Source organism: Podarcis melisellensis, assembly GCF_964234715.1.
Source record: "Podarcis melisellensis genome assembly, chromosome: 5".
Lineage (NCBI taxonomy): Eukaryota > Metazoa > Chordata > Lepidosauria > Squamata > Lacertidae > Podarcis > Podarcis melisellensis.
This window is the reverse complement of record NC_138537.1, coordinates 66,852,533-66,872,263: the sequence shown is the minus strand read 5'-3', so window position 1 is coordinate 66,872,263 and position 19,731 is coordinate 66,852,533. Positions and strand designations below refer to the sequence as shown.

Here is a 19,731-nt window from a genome sequence, read left to right as displayed (position 1 = left end):
AATAAAAATACTCCTTTAACACTGCAAAAATGAACAGTGATGGAAGGTTTCTAGTATAGTTGGAGATTGTATACTAATAAAAAATATTTGTAAGATAAAATATACCTAGATGGTTTATGTGCCAGTAATTTCAGAAACAAAAGAGCCATACAATCAGATACTTGTAATAGAACAATTTATAGAAAACAGAGTATCAGCTGGCATGTGGGTATTTGCCCACTTACTTTCCCTCTTCTGAAAATTAAGGTGCTTGCTCAACTCAAGGTGGTTAACGTATAAATGCTGGTTTTCCCAAGGGTTTTTGCCTTTGTGAGTTCACATAGTTTCACCTTTGAGAGCTTCACTTGCATGGTGTTCATCTCTTTATAGGGTTGCCAACTCTTACATCAACAAAATATAAATATATAGCAGTCTGGAAGATAAGGTAGCCACAGTTGCTCCTGTTTTGCAACCTGGGCTATCAGCTACTGCTCAGCAAGCCTTCCAAGTGCCAGTTCACTTTCCAAAGGGATGCTATGCAAATGCTCACTGGCGGAGGAAGAGGAGTGAGGGGGGAGCGCACCACACCCGACAGCGTGATCCCAGTGGGGTGCCATCATGGCTGCCCCCCCCGCACTGGGCAGCACACCCCCGGGGCGCATGCCAGCCCTGCCCCGCCTGATCTCCGTCCCCCTCCCACCCCCCGGTGCTGGAGCATGAAGCTCCGCCACTGCAAATGCTGACTGTATTTTATTGGTTAGTTACTCTTCTGTGGTAGACTTTGCTAGTGGCATGAATGAATGTTCCCACTTTGTATTATCCCTTTACTCTTGATTAGCACCTTCCTTCCTTCCTATACATTATGTGGGTACTTCGGTATGCGCCCTAGGATAAAAGCTTTAAAAAGTGTGTCTCCTTTGGAGGTAGCTTTTTAAAAAATAAAATAAAATGGAGAATTGCATTTTATACAAACATTCAAGGTCCAGTCAACATTCAAAAAATGCCATCCTCCATAATAGAGCTCCGTGTTGACAGTGTTGTTCATCATAACCAGTGATAGTAACTCAGTTTACGCCACACAGAGGAGCAAATTTTGGTTACATGTCAGGGGGCAAAATACTTCTACAAAATGCTGTCCATTCAGTCATGGGTTATGAAGACTGCACATGAGAGGTAAAATTAATGCAATGGAGATAAAAGGCTATCGATAGTATTTCTAATTAAATGGTTAATGCATACTATTTCTCTGTCATTTTTATATTGCAATATTATCCTTTTTGATTTGTCCTTAATTAGGGTTGTGAAACAAAGGGAGACGTTCAATAAACCATTTGACTGCCTTTCTAAAACAATTATTGGATAGATAGAGATGGGATTTCAGCGTTCACACAATACATTTAAAATCATACAGTGTAAAAGAGTGAAAGAGAAACAGCTCTTTTCGTTTTAGCTGCGGTCGACTACCATTGTCTATTGTCTGTTATCCTTGGGGAAAATGCTGCTGTGTAGTACCTAACCACTGCTGAAAGCATGCTGGTACAAAGAGCTAAAACTGTGACTTCTTTGCTCTTACCCTGCTACTCCTGGTTCTGTGCTATGTTGAGCTAAGCCTTAGAACATTCAAGTTTCAGTAAACTGTACAACTGACTAAGTTACCCAAGGGAAGCCTGGCCATCTCTGTAACTCCTCTAAGAGGTAAGGAAACTGTTTACCTCACCTCAGCCATATCAAGTGCTTGTTGTGTGCTCTAGCAGTAAGCTTTTCCATTTAATTGAAGTTGTACCCATATTCAGCCCCAGGTTCGCTTTCTATCTCTGAATGCTGCAAAGTTTGTCAGACAGTCTGCCAAAATCATGGCAGTCATGCCTTGGCAGTCCCTGGAAATGCCATAACAATCAAATTGTCCCATTGTTCCCTAAACTATGAAGAGTAATAATATTATTTTGTAACTGAATAAAATGCCATTTTTCATCTAGATGCCAGTTGAGTTTGTCCTGCTTTGATGTGCTCTTATTGGTCTAGTGCTATGGTGGAAGATCATTGTTCTCAGCTTTTGAAATCTCTGTTCCATTTTGATACGTTAAACAGTGTAGCTACCACCTTTCAGTTGTAATGGAAATCAGTTCCCAATGGGTGTTAGTGTTGCTGAGTAGCCTGCACTCTCTGGTAGAAATGTGCTATGAAATCTGTCTTCTTAGGGCAGTGCAGGCAGTCCCCACCCCCCACCCGGACAGGGCGCTGAGCCAAGGGGGTGCAAAATAGTGCACTTGAGAGCATGCGCAGAATGATAGATGTTGCGGGGAAGGTACTATAACAAGCTGTGTTCCAAAAGGAATAGTAAAATAAGTAAATAAATATTTTGGGGTCAATTTTGTCCTCACTCAGGGCACCATATTCCCAAAGTCTGCCTCCTGGTCACATATTATTTTCTGGTTTGCTAAAATATATGTAAAATATATCTTATTCACCATTACTATTTAGTATTGACTGTTTATATACCTGGCTTTTGCATGCATGTCCTAATAAAGTACTTGTAATATAACTGCTACAGATTTACAGAATTTTTGCAACAGCGCCCTCAAATAGACAATAAAAGAAATAAATGAGTTTTTAAAAAACTATTCTTCGGTAATAATTTAGTTTCTTTGCGTTGTATAGCCACCACAAATCTTTTAAAACAGAGAGAAATAACAAACTTTAAGTGACCCCTGGAACATTCCATAGTACAGTTGACTACCTATAGCTTATGCCCCACATCATTCCAGTATGTTCATTATCCCCCACCAATATTTGTTTTTTGGTATCAGTATAATGCAAAAAGTAGGATAGTATTAAGGTTGCCTCTTATAACTTCTGCTTGTGAACCATGGCATGACTCTATTGCTTTCCTTGTTTTCCCTGAAAATCCATGGCTCTTATTTGTGTTGATAAAATGCCCCTGCTGTGAACAAAGCTGGCGGTAGTATTTCATGGTCTTGTGTCTCTACAGCAGCTTTGTGGGCTTCAAACACTGAAAACAAACAGTAGAATTATTGCTGCCTAGTGTCCCATGGTTTTATTTATGACAACCTGTTGTTCCTTGTGAATAGAACCTACAATATTACCACAGGATCTCTTTACAGTGGTTGGGGGTAGTTCAATATTTTCTTGCACTGTGTATTTTAAGTTTTTAAGAACAACATCTAAAGCTCTTGCCCAAAATAAGTAGTTGAACACCAGCTATAAATTGATCTCTTATATATCCATTGCCTGGGAAGGATTCTTTAAACCCACATCTTTGATCAATTCATACTTCTGGTGTTTACAGCTTTGGTGGCTAAGAGAATATTGTTTTTTAAGGCCATGGAATGTGAGTAATTACTATGTGTGTTTTTAGGTACAGTGCTTGGATTAAAACTATCTAGAACAAATAGATCGCACACACACACACACACACACACACACACACGAGGCTGAGACAGAAAATGCTCCCAAGTAAAAATAGGTATCAAAATCTACAATCCTGACCCCCATGCTTTTGAGAGTAAGCCCCATTGAGTTCAGTAGGACTTTTGAGTAGACATGGGTCTCATTCACACTTCCACTTGTACCATGCCTAGAAAGAAGAGTTTTCCACTTGACCCAATCTTTCCTTCACTCCACTCCTTTCCCAGGGAAAACACATTCTTTAGGTTTAAATCGGAACAAATAGTAATCCACAGAAAACCTGAATGTGTTCCAATTGAGCGATAAAAAACCTTTTTGATTTTGTTCTGGGGGAAAGTAGCAGTAAAAGAGGAAGTGTGGGTAAGCCCCATGATTCGTGTATCCTTAATGTATCATTTAGTGTCTTCTTTAAATCTGCAACCTGGGTAGCAGACCGATTGCTGTGTGGCCCTTGCCCTGGGGTTGAAGCATACAAGCACTTATCATACATCACTACTTTGAGAGTTCTCACAAACTATTATAGTTGCAACTAGGCTCTATGGTGTACTGAGCTGAGAGAATCATGCCCTCACAGCTGCTCAGATAACTGAAAAAGAGTGGGGTGTGTATTAATGCTGGTAATGCTGGAAAGCTGTGACCATGTGTAGTGAGTATTTATAGCATTTATATTATCTCCCTTTTCTTCCAAGTAATTTAACACAAGATATTATCTGATTTTTATCTCTCTTCTATCCCTAGAGGGATTGCACTGTTGACTGATGGTGACATTTACCCCTTTAACATATCAAGATCCTTAGTTGTTAAGAGTGCAAGAGAGATAGACTGCTTGTGTGTGTGGGGGGGGGGGATTGTTGATAAGAGAAATAGTTTTTTGTGCTTGATACTGCTGCACTCAACTTAGTTCCTCTTTCCTTCTGCATCATCGGTTCCTTTCAGGGGCAGGCAGATCTGTCAATTTTGATTTCTCATATATTTCTAAACTTAAATTTGTTTCTCCACATTTCTACATCTGTTTGTATTTTTTTTTAAGTTTCCCTGTTTCAGCCCAGGTTTGTGTGCAGTGGTACCTTGGGTTACAGACGCTTCACGTTACAGATGCTTCAGATTACAGACTCCCCTAACCCAGAAATAGTACCTCGGGTTAAGAACTTTGCTTCAGGATGAGAACAGGAATCACACGGCGGCAGCGGGAGGCCCCATTAGCTAAAGTGGTACCTCAGGTTAAGAACAGTTTCGGGTTAAGAACAGACCTCCAGAACCAATTAAGTTCTTAACCCAAGGCACTACTGTACTGAGTCTGTTGACTCCTGATCAAAACTGTAAAGCAAAAACAGCAAGCCCAACAGCCTGTATCCTCTGTAATAACTGGCACCTTCTCTGTCACGTGAAAGCTTTCAGTGGTTGTAACACAGGTAAGAATATAAACTCAGCTCAACTCTCATCGTAGAGTGACCAAGTTTGCCAGTTACTGGTATTTGGAAAAGAACTAAATATATTGCAAGGACAACATTTTCCAATGTTTAGTCCACTGACTCCCCCTCCCCACTTGATTTCTGTGCAATCATTTTTTCACAAGCAGTTAACTACCAGGAAAGCACTTGCTGATTCTGACCCCTCTCTCCCATCTGCTACTTCCACTTTTGCAAGGGAAGGGAATCTGGACACCTGAGCCCACGAGAAAGAGGGGCAACCTTCTTTTGCTGAACTATTTTGGACTTTCCTTTCCATTTTGCCCTCCATGTGTTACAAAGCAAAAAACATTACGGATGAGAGGGCAAGCTGTGATACGACTTTTTAGTAAGGGCTCCATGTTTCCTATAAAATCTAGCTCTGTCATTTGGGTCTAAAAAGTTGAGTGAAGTGACCTTAGCAATTTATTTTAAATAACAAAATTCTATTATGTGAAATCAGATCTGTTTTTGTTCTTTTTGTATGTGAACAAGTGTGAGTAATTTAAAAACCAATCTGCTCAGTACAGTACATGCTGTTTAATAGTCTTTCCTCCTTGTCAGCTGTTTTTGTATTAATGATTCACATCTGTTCTTTGTAAATTAGTTATTATGTGAATGCCTCAGTGTCTGCCTTGGTTATTTTAACAGAGTAAAATGCATAGATTAAAATGATGGGGCAGATTTATTAAAATTTTAACAGACCAAACTGGTGTGTCTTATGAAAAGCAAGTAATAGTATTGGCACCTTAATTTCTGTAGGCTAAAAATAACCTCTAAATTAGATTACTGGAATGCATTATAGCTGGCACTGCCTTTGAAGACAGTTTGGAAACTGCAGTTGGTGTAGCAGTGGTAATATGATCAGAACACATCCAATTTTGGCACAGTTGCATTGGCTACTGATTAGGGTTGCTATACGTCTGGATTTCCCCACACATTACTGGGATTTCAAAGGCGGAATTGATGTCTGGGGGGGAATTTCCAAAAGGCATTGCTTTGTCCTGGATCTTAGGCAGTCAACTGAAAAATTGTGGATTTTTTGTAGTTTTTGTAAACCCACTACTTTGGTTTTTACTTTTTGAAATATGGCAACCATACTACTGTTTAGTTTCTGGGCCCACATCAATGTGCTGGTTTTGACCTATAAAGCCTTAATGTGGCTTAAGACACAATACCTCAAAGACTGTCTCTTTCACATGAACTAACCTGGACACCAGCTGAGGCTCTTCTCTACATGCCCCCTCTAAGGGAGATGAAGAAGGTGGTGACACAAGAACTGGCCTTCACAGTGGTGGCACCCTGTTTGAACCTACCCTCCGTAGGTTCCCATTTGTAGAATTCTCTCCATAGGCAGTAGCAGACTTTGGGCTCTCAAATTTCAGTGCCAACCTGTGCAATGGCAAAATTCAGCTAGCCCCTTCTTTTGCACTCTGTTCTACAGCATTATTGTTGGGCCCCCTGCAGCCCGGTACCCAGTGTGGCCACCCTGGTCGTGTTGCCCTAAAGCCACCTCTACCTTAGGAAGGCACAGCTGGTGCCATCACTATGTGTTTTGCGGGCCAGTTAAAAACATTTCTGTTCAGCCAGGCCGTTGGAGCTTAACTGTCTGCGTATTTTTTGTGAAATGGGGTCCAGTTGGACTTGCTGCTTTATGCATATTATTGTATTTTAGGTTGTTTTCTTAGCCTTGTTTTTATATCTGTTTTTAGTGTTCATAAGTTGCTTTGAGTTCTTTTTTTCTTTTTCTTTTGCCAGGGTGGGTAGCAAATAATAATAATAACTGAATAGTAAATACAGAGAAGCACCATGTATAATATTGTTCTGAATTATTTTTCATAAAGGATATATGTTCTGTAACTGGAAAAAAGACACTTTTCTTGCTCTGATGCTCAATCCTTAGATACCTTTTCTCTAGGTCTGATGATTTATGAAGAATTCTAGGGCCAAGCTATAGCCTCACTATGGGTAATTTCCTTAAATGTCTCCTTGTTGCTACTACAGTTCTTCTTCATTTTGATCCACATAGGATTGAGTTTTCTCATTAGCTGTTTTTAGCTATTTCCATTTCTGAGTCTTCCATCATGCTATGCTGCCAAGTCTTTCCCAGACTAACTTCAATATATCATTGCACAAATGCTTTCATGAAAACAACCCATGCATACTCGTGTGTGTGTGTGTGTGTGTGTGTGTGTGTCTGTGCGGCCTCAATTATGTCCCATGAAATAGAATGTGGTTTCTTTATGTTTTATGCTTATATTCCAACAAGCAACACTATCAGTGTTTTTCTGTTCTGAGTTTTCTTTTAACCTGACCTGACATTAGGATTTGAAAAATTCAGTTGCTGTTTCTCAGTTTCCTTTGAGACCAGTCCCTGGAATCCCATCTGAAGCATAGTGATGTTTTCCACAAGAATAGCAGATATTATAAACCCACTGGATGTTTTGTGGGTCCTCCTTAGTAAAAAATATTTGCAAATGGACACAACATGCTGTCAGTTGTTTCTTTATTGAAACTATACAAGCCTGATTGTACAGTTTGTTTGTTTGTTTGTTTGTTTGTTTGTTTGTTTTACAGTTTTTTGATAAACTAAGATTATGTTTGTATTTTAAAATTTATATCCAGTTGCACTCTGCACCAGTATAGGGGTTCACCAAACAATGTGTGTATTTTCAGCAGCCAAGTACAGTGGTACCTCAGGTTAAGAACTTAATTCGTTCTGGAGGTCCGTTCTTAATCTGAAACTGTTCTTAACCTGAGGTACCACTTTAGCTAATGGGGCCTTCCACTGCCGCTGTGCCGCCGGAGCACAATTTCTGAAGCAAAGTTCTTAACTGAGGTACTATTTCTGGGTCAGCGGAGTCTGTAACCTGAAGCGTCTGTAACCCAAGGTGCCACTGTAATGTATTTAAGCCAATTATCTGCTATATCAAGTCTCTCAGCCCCACTCACCTCACAGAGTGTTTGTTGTGGGGGAGGAAGGGAAAGGAGATTGTTAGCCGTTTTGAGACTCCTTAAAGGGAGTAAAGGCGGGATATCAAATCCAAACTCTTCTTCTTCTTCATTGACAGAAATATTTTTGAGTTTATTCACAGTATAATATCTTTGGAGACAGAGAAACATTTAAGTGTCATCTGGTAGTTCCTAAAGTTGGAGAGGGAAGATGGTGTTTCTTAGCGTGTTTTCTGTTGAGGTCAGGAAAGGTATACAGAGGTTACACATTTAACCAATGTTCCTGCCTCACATCAATCAAGTTCCTTTTTATAAAATTATGATTGCTGTAGTAACTTAGACTTTTGAAGTGCTGCAGCGAAAAACACACATGTTTGTCCTCAAGTGCTAAAACATAAGCTCATAAGTAGATCCATACATGCAACTGGCTGGGATGACACTGATAAGCTGGAAGTTTTCATGATCTATTCTTTTTCTCTCACCTATAGCTCCTGTTTCTTAAACAATATTGTGATTCGACCCTGTGTAACACATTGTGTATGAATGAGCATACATTTTAATACATAATAAATCATACATAACAAATACACTTTTAATATTCACTGTAATCCTAAATCCATCTCCAGTAAGAATCTCAGAACCCTTGTGTTTATATATGTCTATAAAATGCACAATGACAAATGGAAATGAGTGCAGAAACAGTGGATCTCCAGTAATTTTACATTTTTAGACTGCTCCTATGCCAATGCTGTTAAAGCATTTCACAATCTAAATTGCATACAATCTAACAGAAACAATACAGAAGGAAAGGAGGATATTGATGGAGGAGGAAAACAAGGAACTGCATCAGGTGCCTGTTCTTACATAAGTTGCATAATGGTTATAACGGCCAGGTGGGTTGTATAGACAGGATGAGAGTCTTAGAAGGAGAGAAGCCCAGTGGTACTTGGTCTAATCTGTGCCAATGCTGTATCAGCTTTCAACATTGTCCCATCATTAAAGAAGTATGCAATATGGAAAGTAAAATGTAAAGATGCAGATTGTTGTTGTTGTTTTTTTAAAAAAACCATTAATATCAAATATATGGAATTGTTTGATTTATAGTTATGTGGTTCAGTAGAAGCCTTGGAGTTACATGTGTGTTGGGGAAATGTTTCATTTTTAAAACAGGTGTTCATATATTGGCACAATGCACACATGTAGGCTAAAAAGTGCGGAACGGGTCTGTTGTCAAGAAAGAGAGGGATAAGTGATGTTGTCGACATTAGTTTCAAGCTGCTGTGTCAAGCTTAATGGTCAGATGGGATGTTCTTGCAAGGCTCAGCTGATTTTGGTATCTCAACCATGTCCAGCTTAGTTGTTTCCCTTTTCTCTTTTTGGCAGCCCCGCTCTGCTTTGCTAATGCTTGTGTTACAAAAATAGAATACAATATTGGGAGCAAAGTCGGGGAAAATATTTCAAATCCTTGTCTTGATTTTTGGCTTTTGTTTTTCAAAGTCAATTATTGTTGATGAATATAGAAGGGCAATGTTTAATGCCCTTAAAATATATATACATCTTTGCATTTGGCTATTCCTGGTAGCAGGAGAGGTTACCAGATGGTCCATGCCTTTTAAAAACAGGGAAATTGTGACATGAGGATATTTTGCCAATATTATTCTTAACCCTCTATAAACCATTTGTGATTGGCAATAAGGAGAAGAACAATGTTCCTGTATAATGGAGACAACTTTATTTAAATCTACAGATGGTACTAACTTGGCTTTCCATGCCAAAATTGCCCTCTGGGCACCAGCTCATTCGTGAGCACCTTGACTAATAAAAAGTCATGTGCAAGTCCCCATGATTCTCAAAAGGCAGGCCCTAACCTTGCAATTGCTCCAGTTTTGCTGGGTGAACCCAGCCCAGGTGACCCTGTTTTCAATTGCCTCCCCTTCTTTGGGTACACACTGCCCTAATGCCCCATGTTATGCACCTTAGGGCAGGCACTTCCTTTCATCCAGTATGGATGGTAACATTTCCACCTCCCACACAATTCTACCTGCCATATAATTGCAGCAAGTTATCTGTGCAGAGCATAGGTGACCACTTTATCCTGCTAAGACTGATACCACGCAGGTCCCTCCCAAACTAATCTGGATGATACAAAAGATATTGTTCCATTGTATCCTTGAGTGACCCTAAATGGAAGGGATAGGTGAGTTGCACTGTCCATCTGGCCGAACAGAACTGAAGCCAATCCTTGTGTTCAGGACATTATATAGGGCCCTCCAAAATCTCACCACCTGTGAAATCAAAAAATTCTGGATCTCACCCTATTTTGGTTCAGTGGGCTCTCACAATGATGCAGAGCCTTCCAACCATTTTGAGAGACCTTTTGGGTGCATCATCTATGGGCAGCACATAACCCTATTGCAGCGGTACCTCTGGTTACGTACTTAATTCATTCCGGAGGTCCGTTCTTAACCTGAAACTGTTCTTAACCTGAAGCACCACTTTAGCTAATGGGGCCTCCAACTGCTGCTGCACCGCTGCACGATTTCTGTTCTCATCCTGAAGCAAAGTTCTTAACCCCAGGTACTATTTCTGGGTTAGCGGAGTCTGTAACCTGAAGCGTATGTAACCTGAAGTGTATGCAACCCGAGGTACCACTGTATATGAAATCAAGGGTTGAAAGCTGCAGACTTAAGAACCTTGCCGGCTTGTGTAAAAGCCAGGATTTAGTCCCACAGTTGTAAAGGTAACTTCATCTCCTGACAACTAAGAATAGGTTTTTGCATGGCTTGCTTAATGTTCTGAATTGTTATGCAAGTTGCTATTTATGGATGCATAAATAAATTATATTTATTATAATTATTTATTATAATTATGCATATATGTGCAAATGTGAGGAGGGCATTTCTTTTGTATGTTGTGATGATTATTCAGGTTTGAGAAACAGATGTTTTAAGAGGCAAATAACCCCCAAGTTGCAGTTGTTTAAACAGTATTTTCCTCATAGCTGTGTTCACTTGCTACACTGAGATTTGCCATCTTGACAAGCCTGCTTTTGGAAGAAATCATAAAAGAAAAATACACAAATGCCGCTCAATTTACACACACAAATCTGAGGAAAAAATGGTAAAATGCTAAGTTACAGATCCCAAACATTTACAACTGTTCTTTCAGTTACCAGGATTTTTCAATTTGTACTATGGCCTGCTTGTGACAATTATTTTTGCTGATTTTTAATAGAGACTTCAGATTTAAGCTGTATATATTGAATTTCTAGTCAGCTACTGCGTCAGGTTGCCATTAATATTGGAACAATCCACCTCTAGATATCAAAATCCTGTCATCTGTACAATGGTACATCTTTGATCGTTGTGACAACTGTCTGGGACTGGGTGAGGCAAGGCTGCCTGTTGTGTGTACACATGTACTGGTGGCTGCTTCTGTGGGTGTGGCCACAGACCTTAAAGGACTTGGTTCCACATGTTTCAGTGTATTCTGCTGATGAAGGCTGGTGTGGTAAGGCAGCTACAACTTATAAAACAGCTATCAGGTTACCTTCCTTATTCATCCTAACAACAATGCTTCTGTCAAGAGGTTTATCAACCTGCCTTTGCTCTGCCAGAATAGCAATGCTATCTGTCGTACATTCTTTAAGTGGAAGTGGTTCAATAGCTGAACCTGCTGCTTCTTTAGGATGACTTTTCACTTCTCAGGTAATTGGATTCACTTAGAGACATTTTGATGTTCAGCTTATATGTTCTTCTGATCAATTTTAGACCATAATTGGAAGGACACATCTTTCGACAGCACTAATAATTCCTGGTGCTGAGTTTTTCTAGCTAGTTTTTTAAAATTATTATTATATCTTAAGAGTGGAGTTCTAATGTACAAGCACATTGTAGATATACTTGAAATGTACTGGGTGTGCCACCTATTAGTGGAGTTTGCTTATTGGTTAATCTTAAATTTGTTTACATAGGCACTATACTTATTTCTTTAATCTTGTTTTACGACTGTGCTATCCTGTATGACATCCAAGCAATTCAGTATGTCTGGCTGTGCACACTCGGAGTATACTCTATAAGAAACATCATCATCATCATCATCATTATTATTCCTATTTTTATTATGGCTATCTACATGTGTAAGTTGAACATCCTTTGCTTTTCCTCGGGGGTGTTGGTATAAAGTTGGAAACTCCTGAATAAAACCACAGTCAAAGTAAAGCTTACAAACATCAGAAAAGCATGGATCCAAGATTTATGGGCCTTCATGATTCCCACCCCCATAGTTTTAAAACAGGATGGCCATTAAAAATCAACCAACATATCACATAACATATCTATGGGCATAAATGTTAACTGCCCTGTAGTTTTCAGGGGGGTCTCCCTGAAAAATTATGAGAATGTGTGCCTTGGATCCATGTTTCTGCACTATGGCAGCACTGAAAAGTACCAGATGGCAATGGTGACAGTAAATATGTGTGAAGTGGTAGGAGACTTAGAGATGTCATGGGCACTGGGAGGAGCTTTCTGTTGGTTTCTGCTTCCTTCACTGTGCAGCGAAATGCTAGTCACAAGGCATTGTTTACATTCCACAGTCAGCGTGCTGTTGGGTTTCCCACGGGAAGAGGAGACTGGATGTGACGTACACTGGTTTCCTGTTTTTCACACTTCTCTCGGTGCTTCCGAAGAGAGAGGATGCTTCTCTGCTCTCACAGAGGCAAAATGCATTTCTGTAATCTATCAGCTTTGAAGTGTAAATAAAGTAATCTAAAGTATGTGGCACGTACTCCTCATCCTTCTGCTGTGCACAGGACTCTGCAAAAACAACATTTTTGGTTATGGGCTCCGGAAGTCGAATCGGGCTCCTGGCAAAGGAACAAAGGAGCAAAGGATCGGAACAACGGCAGAGGGACGGATTGGACAGTAGCTGCTCTGCGCGTCAAGTTGATTGATGAGAGCTTTGTGCTCATGCTCCGGGCAGCCTGCCAGCTCCTAATTAATGGCTTTAAGGCTGGACTTTGAACTTTTAAGGCCGTTTGCCACGGCACCAGGCAAAGGCTTCTTAGGCTTGGGGGAAACCGAAAGTGTTTTTGAACTTGCCTTTGGAATGAGGTTTGAAGCAGCAGTGACGCAGCTTGATTTAAAGCAGCAGAGATGACACAGAAGGCTAATGCGAGAGTCATGATGGCCCTTCAGGATGCTTGTGGGATTCCTAAGCTCAATAAGAAGAACTACGCGGACTGGGTTCTCTATGCAGAGGCTATTCTGCGGAAAGAGGGTCTGTTTGAGGTGATTACAGACAACCCCCCAGCTCCAATTACAGATGAATGGAAAGCTAAAGATTCCAAAGCGAGGGGAACTCTTACATTGATAGTATCCCCAGAAGAGCTCTGTCTGTTGCGTGATAAGACCTCAGCCAGAGAAATTTGGGACGCTTTGAGAGAAGCTCACTTGAGGACAGAAGCTGGGTCCACTATGTTTTACTATACTAGGCTGCATAGTATGGCTCTTGCTGAAGGTGGAGATGTTCGTACACATCTGATGGAGATGCAGAATCTGAGACATGAGCTGCAACAGAGAGGACTCACCTTTCCAGAGGCTGTGTATTCCTTCATGATACTACATTCTTTGGGTTCAAGTTGGGAGTCTGTTGCCACTCAGATTGCTGTACAACCAACTGCTCAGCTGACAGTGGACTATGTTACTGCCGTGATTCTGAATGAAGCAGACCGCCGGGGTGCTAGCTGCATGGGTAAGGGGGAGTCTTCACAGACGTCATCCCAGAGTGCAGTGGAACCACCAGATGGCGCCAAAGCTTTGAAGGCAGTGAAATGCTACTCGTGTGCATGTCTAGGCCATATGAAGAGGGAATGCAGATATCCCAGGGCCAAGACAGAGCAGCACAGCGAAAGCTCATCGCGTGGAAAAGGCCAAAGCAGAGGCAAAGGTCCAGTGTCCAGGACAACGCAGCACAAGGCAATGGTCTCACGCTTCACTCCAAAGGTTGCAAAGGTCCAGAAGATGTCTAGATCTTTCTTCGTTGTTGATTCAGCAGCGACCCACCACATGTGCAACGATAAGCGACTGTTTGTGTCTTTTACACCGCAGGAAGGTGCAATTCACCAGGCAGATGACCACACGATCCCCACTCAAGGCTACGGAACTGTTGTTCTTCACAGTTTGGACTTATCGATACAAGATGTACTTTATGTACCAGATGCCAAACATAATCTACTCAGTGTTGCGCAGCTGAATGAACGGAACATTGACGTTTCCTTCAAGAACAAGAAGTGCACCATCACAAAGAAAAACGATTATGTATTGCATGCTGAATATGTTGATCGTTTGTTTGTTTTGTATTTTGATGATGTTGTGCAGGATGAAACTTGTTGCATTGCAGGTTCTAACAAAAGTTTGCATGCAGAATGTATTCATGATTTTCACCGGAAATTTGGTCATTTGCATTTTGAGGCAGTATCTAAAGTGCCTGCCTTGGTTGAAGGTATGACTATTACACCCTGCAGGTACCACATGAAGTGCAAAGCATGCACAGCAAACAAGGTGAAAATGGCTGCGAAAGGTAAGGTGTCTAGTAGGCAAGCTACAGAACCATACCAGGTTGTTCATGCTGATTTGGTTGGACCACTATCACCCTCTTTGGGTGGAAATAGGTACTTCATGGTTCTCATTGATGCATTTTCCAGGTATATTTATGTGTACAATCTCAAGCAGAAATCAGAGGCTTTTCCTAGGTTCAAGGAATTCTGTGCTTGGTTGGAAAATGTGCATGGTAAGAAGATTAAGACTTTTTTCACTGATCGCGGGGGGGAATTCACTTCTCAGCAGTTTGAAGCTTTTCTGACTGAGAAAGGAATTCAACACGATTTGTCTAGTCCTCGCTCGCCATGGCAGAATGGACTTTGCGAGAGGGCAAATCAGACATTGCTTCAAGGGTTGAAAACCTTGCTGCATGATGCAAATCTTCCAGAGAGTTATTGGGCCGAATCTCTCTCGTGTTTTGTTTACAGTTATAATCGCAGGTTATCTTCAGCGATTGGTTGTACCCCCTATGAGAAGATGTTTGGCAAGAAGCCATATATCAAACACATGAGAATTTTTGGTTCTGACATGTGGGTTCACTCACCACAAAGCTCCAAGTTAGACAAGCGTGGATTGCATGGTATCTTTCTAGGTTATCAGAAAGGTTCTTACAGAATAATGATGTCTGACTCTAAGACAATTAAGCTCACAAGAAGTGTTGAGTACAATGCAAAGTGGGGGGAGAATGTGGGAATTTTCCAATGTTATCCTGATGACCGTGATGAGACTGAAGATAAGCAAAAGCAGCCGCAACAACCCACACCCACTGATGAAGGTTCTGACTCTGAGTCTGAAACTGAATCGGATGATTCAGAGGATTTCAAGAGTGCGAAAGCCTCTATGCGACCCTCTGAAAGCTCTGATCAAGAATTGGAAGAACCATTGTTCACAATAGGTCACTTTTCTCCTAAGAAGGAAGAGGAAAGTGTTGAAGACTTAAGGCTAATTCGCAGGTCACAAAGAGCCACAAAAGGCAGACCTCCAAAGAGATTTGCTGATGAATTTGCTAAGACAGCAGTAGCAGCTGTTAAAAGCTCCAAGAAGGTATTTGAACCTTCAAGTTTCCAAGAAATCCAGGATTTGGATTCAAAGGAAGCTGAGCCATGGTTAAATGCCATGAAGGCTGAGCTTGATTCCTTAGAAAGGAACAAAACATGGGAGCTTGTTCCAGTAGTTCCAGGAATGAAACTGCTTGGAAGCAAATGGGTCTTCAAAGCGAAGACAGATCAAAATGGCAAGGTAGTCAGACACAAGGCCAGATTGGTAGCCAGAGGTTTTGCACAGGTACCAGGTGAAGACTATCACGAGACCTACTCACCCACAGTGAGGTATGAGAGCATTAGGCTTATGCTCAAGCTAGCTGCAGAGGAGAATCTACACGTTAGTCACCATGATGTGAATACAGCTTTTCTGTACGGATCTCTAGGTGAATCTCTTTATATGCTTCCACCTGATGGCGTACAGGTAAAACAGGGATTTGTTTGTGCTCTGAAGAAGTCCCTTTATGGTCTCAAACAAAGTGCACGGTGTTGGCACACAAAGCTCACTGAAGTATTGTTTTCTCTAGGTTTTCAGCAAGGGAAAGCTGATCCATGTGTATTTGTCAAAGAGTAGGGGCAAAAGAAGATGTATTGCTTGTTTTATGTTGATGATATTTTATTCTTTTGGGAAGATGTCACAATGTACAATAACGCCCTAGCTCAACTGAAAGAGCACTTTGACATGAAAGATCTTGGTGAGGTAAACAACTACCTATCTCTGGAAATAGAGAGAGATCAAGATGGTAACATTCTAGTACACCAGTCAAGGAAAATTGCTGATGTGTTAAGCAAACTAAACCTGATGGATGCTAACCCTGTAGACACACCGATGACGACAGGTTATCAGGTAGAAGACACTGAAGAAGCATTTTCTGACACTACACTGTACAGAAGTGTGCTAGGCAAGCTAAACTTCATTGCCAGATGTTCAAGACCTGACATTGCTGTTAGCTGTAATTTGCTAAGCAGACAAGTCAACAATCCTAGTGTTAAGGATTGGAAAGCTCTGAAACGCATAGCGCGCTATTTGAAAGGCACTATGTATTACAGACTAGGATTTAACAATCAGAAGTCTGGTGGTCTTGAGATATTTGCAGATGCAAGTTTTGGAAGTGACACTACAGACAGGAAAAGTACATCTGGAGTTTGCTATATGTACAATCAGGGTCTATTTGATTGGTCATGCAAGAAGCAAACAACAGTTAGCTTAAGTACTTGTGAAGCTGAACTGAATGCACTGTCTTATTCACTTAAGGATTGTGAATGGTTGTTACAATTGTGCAAAGACATGAAAATTCCTGTCAAATGTCCAATCCAGGTTTACCAGGACAACAAAGCATCTTTGGCTTTGCTGAATTCTGAAGGTTGTAAGCAAAGCACGAAGCACTTGCAATTGAAATTGCAACATGTTAGGGAATGTATTCAGAAGGGACTCGTAACGGTGTCCTATATGCCAGGTAATGAAATTCCTGCTGATGTATTGTCCAAGATTGTATCAAGGGATCAACACTGTACCTATGTGCAGAAGTTGGGTTTGTACTGATATTGTACGAACACGCTGCCCAGTGATGTTCACAGAAAGGGGGAGGATGTTGGTTTCTGCTTCCTTCACTGTGCAGCGAAATGCTAGTCACAAGGCATTGTTTACATTCCACAGTCAGCGTGCTGTTGGGTTTCCCACAGGAAGCGGAGACTGGATGTGACGTACACTGGTTTCCTGTTTTTCACACTTCTCTCGGTGCTTCCGAAGAGAGACGATGCTTCTCTGCTCTCGCAGAGGCAAAATGCATTTCTGTAATCTATCAGCTTTAAAGTGTAAATAAAGTAATCTAAAGTATGTGGCACGTACTCCTCATCCTTCTGCTGTGCACAGGACTCTGCAAAAACAACACTTTCAAGGGTAGTGTTGCACTTATAAAGTTCCATGTTCTGAACTCTGGGAGAAGTTTTCAATATAGTTCTTTAACCTTGTTGGTCACTCTCCCCCCCCCCCCAACGGTTTACACAATTTTAAACATTTCTTTGCAAATGTGGAAGTTTTCAAACATCTGTTTTGTCTCATAATTTGAGAGCAGCAGTGATTTTGAGAAATTCTTCTTTGCATCTTGTTGCCCTCACTTTTTTTGTTTTCTTGTTAGAGGACCACTTGGAAAGGGCAGTCCAGCAACTCATCTGTGTTAGGAGATAAATTCAATGATTGCTCTTTTTCTAACAACAACAACAACAACAATAATTTTTATTTATATCCCGCCCTTCCTCAGCCAAAGCCGGGCTCAGAGCGGCTAACAACAGTAAAATAATAGATACTACTTTCTTCCTTGTATAGCCTCTTTCTTTCTTTCTTTCTTTCTTTCTTTCTTTCTTTCTTTCTTTCTTTCTTTCTTTCTTTCTTTTACACTATGATGTAACTGTAATATTTATTCTTGTTCACCTTTGCCTTTCTTGGTCATATTTATGGAATGGTGCCAGAGTACTTGGAAGAAGGTTATTTCAATGGCAATGTAGCTAGGAATTAGTTTTAAAAACATTTTTATAGTTTTAAAAGCATTTTTAAAATAGCTTTCGACTTTCTTTTTTGCCACTGCTATATCTGTAAGAGCTTTGAAGGTTGTGTGTAATCACAATCCATTTTGTTTCCACTTATTTCATATTTGCAATACAGCTTTCCTAACACTTAACTATGTGGACCATCCTAGGTAATGCGAATGCTCTGATTACACTGTTTTATACACATGTACTTGTTAACAGAAAGCCTGGGAATGTTCTTCACAAGAATGACATTTTTTTTATTTTAAAAAATGAAGAATTGCATGCATTTAGGGATGTAATAGACCCCAGAGAATACTAGTACTAGTACCAAAATTGGATGCTTCTGTGGATGGTGTCAGTATATTGCTTAGTTTAGCTGGCCATTACACACACACACACACACACACACACACACACACACACGGCAAATGCAATGCATACAAATAAAATAAATAAATATAGCCACAAAGTAGCACAGGACTTAGTTGTATCTGGATGGAGTCAGAAAATTCTTTCAGCTGTCTTGTTTAAAACTCCAATTTTTGGACATAGAGAGACAGAAGACTGTCCAATATTTTACAGTGTGGTGTAATTACCACATCTGAGTGATGTATGAAAATTGTGTGATGTGCAAAGGAAGACTGTGGATATCTATTGGAGGTGTATCTCCTAAATGAACCAAAACCTCCCGATTCCCAACTTTGAGAAGTGGGGGTGGGGGTGGGAATTAGTCTGCTGCAATTGTAGTATCTGAAATAGGAGGCAAAATGTGCAGGTACCTATTCTTTTCTTTGTGTGAGAGAAACTAGCCTGCACCACTCCCCCCCTACACTCCCCAGCCCCATGTAAAGAATATTGCAAGACAACTATGGTTATAGTACTGGCCCAAATTAGGCATCTTCCTGACTTGAAGCAATCACCAGCTGATACGCTGCTTAAAATCTTGCATTAGTAGAGCAATCTCATCTTATGCATTGAGGTTTCCTTTATCCTGTTGCTTTTTGGCTGAAAAGGATTCTTCTTTTCACAGGCACTATCCTTTGTTGGTTTGCTCTAAATGTGTTTGCTGCTGTCAAGTGACAGGAGATATGCTATGAAGACGGGGCTCTAAGAAGCAAGCAGAAGTCTTTTTAGTAGTTCACATATACGAAGGTGATAAAATAAAGAATTAGCAACCCAGGATACAACATCTTTTCCTCATAGGAAACTCTTGTACAAAGAAGGAAATATAGCTGTCACCACCTAAGAGTAAAACGTGAGTTTTTGGATTTTTAGTTGCATTTTAAGCATTGATTAATTGCAGTTTTGTATGTATGAAATATATCTGGGGGTTTCTACTTGCTGAAATTTTAATGAATGTGTGAATCTTCTTTACCTTCCTACTTTTGCCAAATCTCTTTCTCTTTCTCTCTCTCTCTCTCTCTCTCTCTCTCTCTCTCTCTCTCCCTTTCTCTTTTGGTACAAATAATATAAGGTTATTTGTAGTGCTTTACAATTGGGATCCACAATTCTTGGCTGGTCTAGCTGCAGGAATGGGGGTTGGCAGGGCAGGCCCAAGACTTTTTGCACCTCAGGCACACCACAAAATGGTGCAGGCCTCCCCACCAGGGAAGAAGCGGTCCGTGAAAATCTACACCAGAAACACAAGTGGGAAGACAAAAGCAGTGCCTCCTATTGGCCAAGACGGCACATTAGAGGCAGCATTGGGGGTGGGGCTCCAATCAGGTCTCCAAGGAATGCATCACAGCTTTTGCTTCC

At 40.7% G+C, this 19,731-nt stretch overlaps 1 protein-coding gene across 15 annotated transcripts in view; it reads left to right on the top strand.

Moving 5' to 3' along the window:
* PCDH15 (protocadherin related 15) overlaps positions 1-19,731 on the top strand; it is a gene marked incomplete at its 3' end in the record, with an annotated part of 626,354 nt that overhangs the window by 52,789 nt on the left and 553,834 nt on the right. For 11 of the 15 annotated variants that reach the window (XM_081912932.1, XM_081912947.1, XM_081912935.1 and 8 more), the window contains exon 2: positions 19,004-19,228. The exons of the other annotated variants lie outside the window; for them this stretch is intronic. The remainder of the gene's footprint in view (positions 1-19,003; positions 19,229-19,731) is intronic. 15 annotated transcript variants of the gene reach the window in all.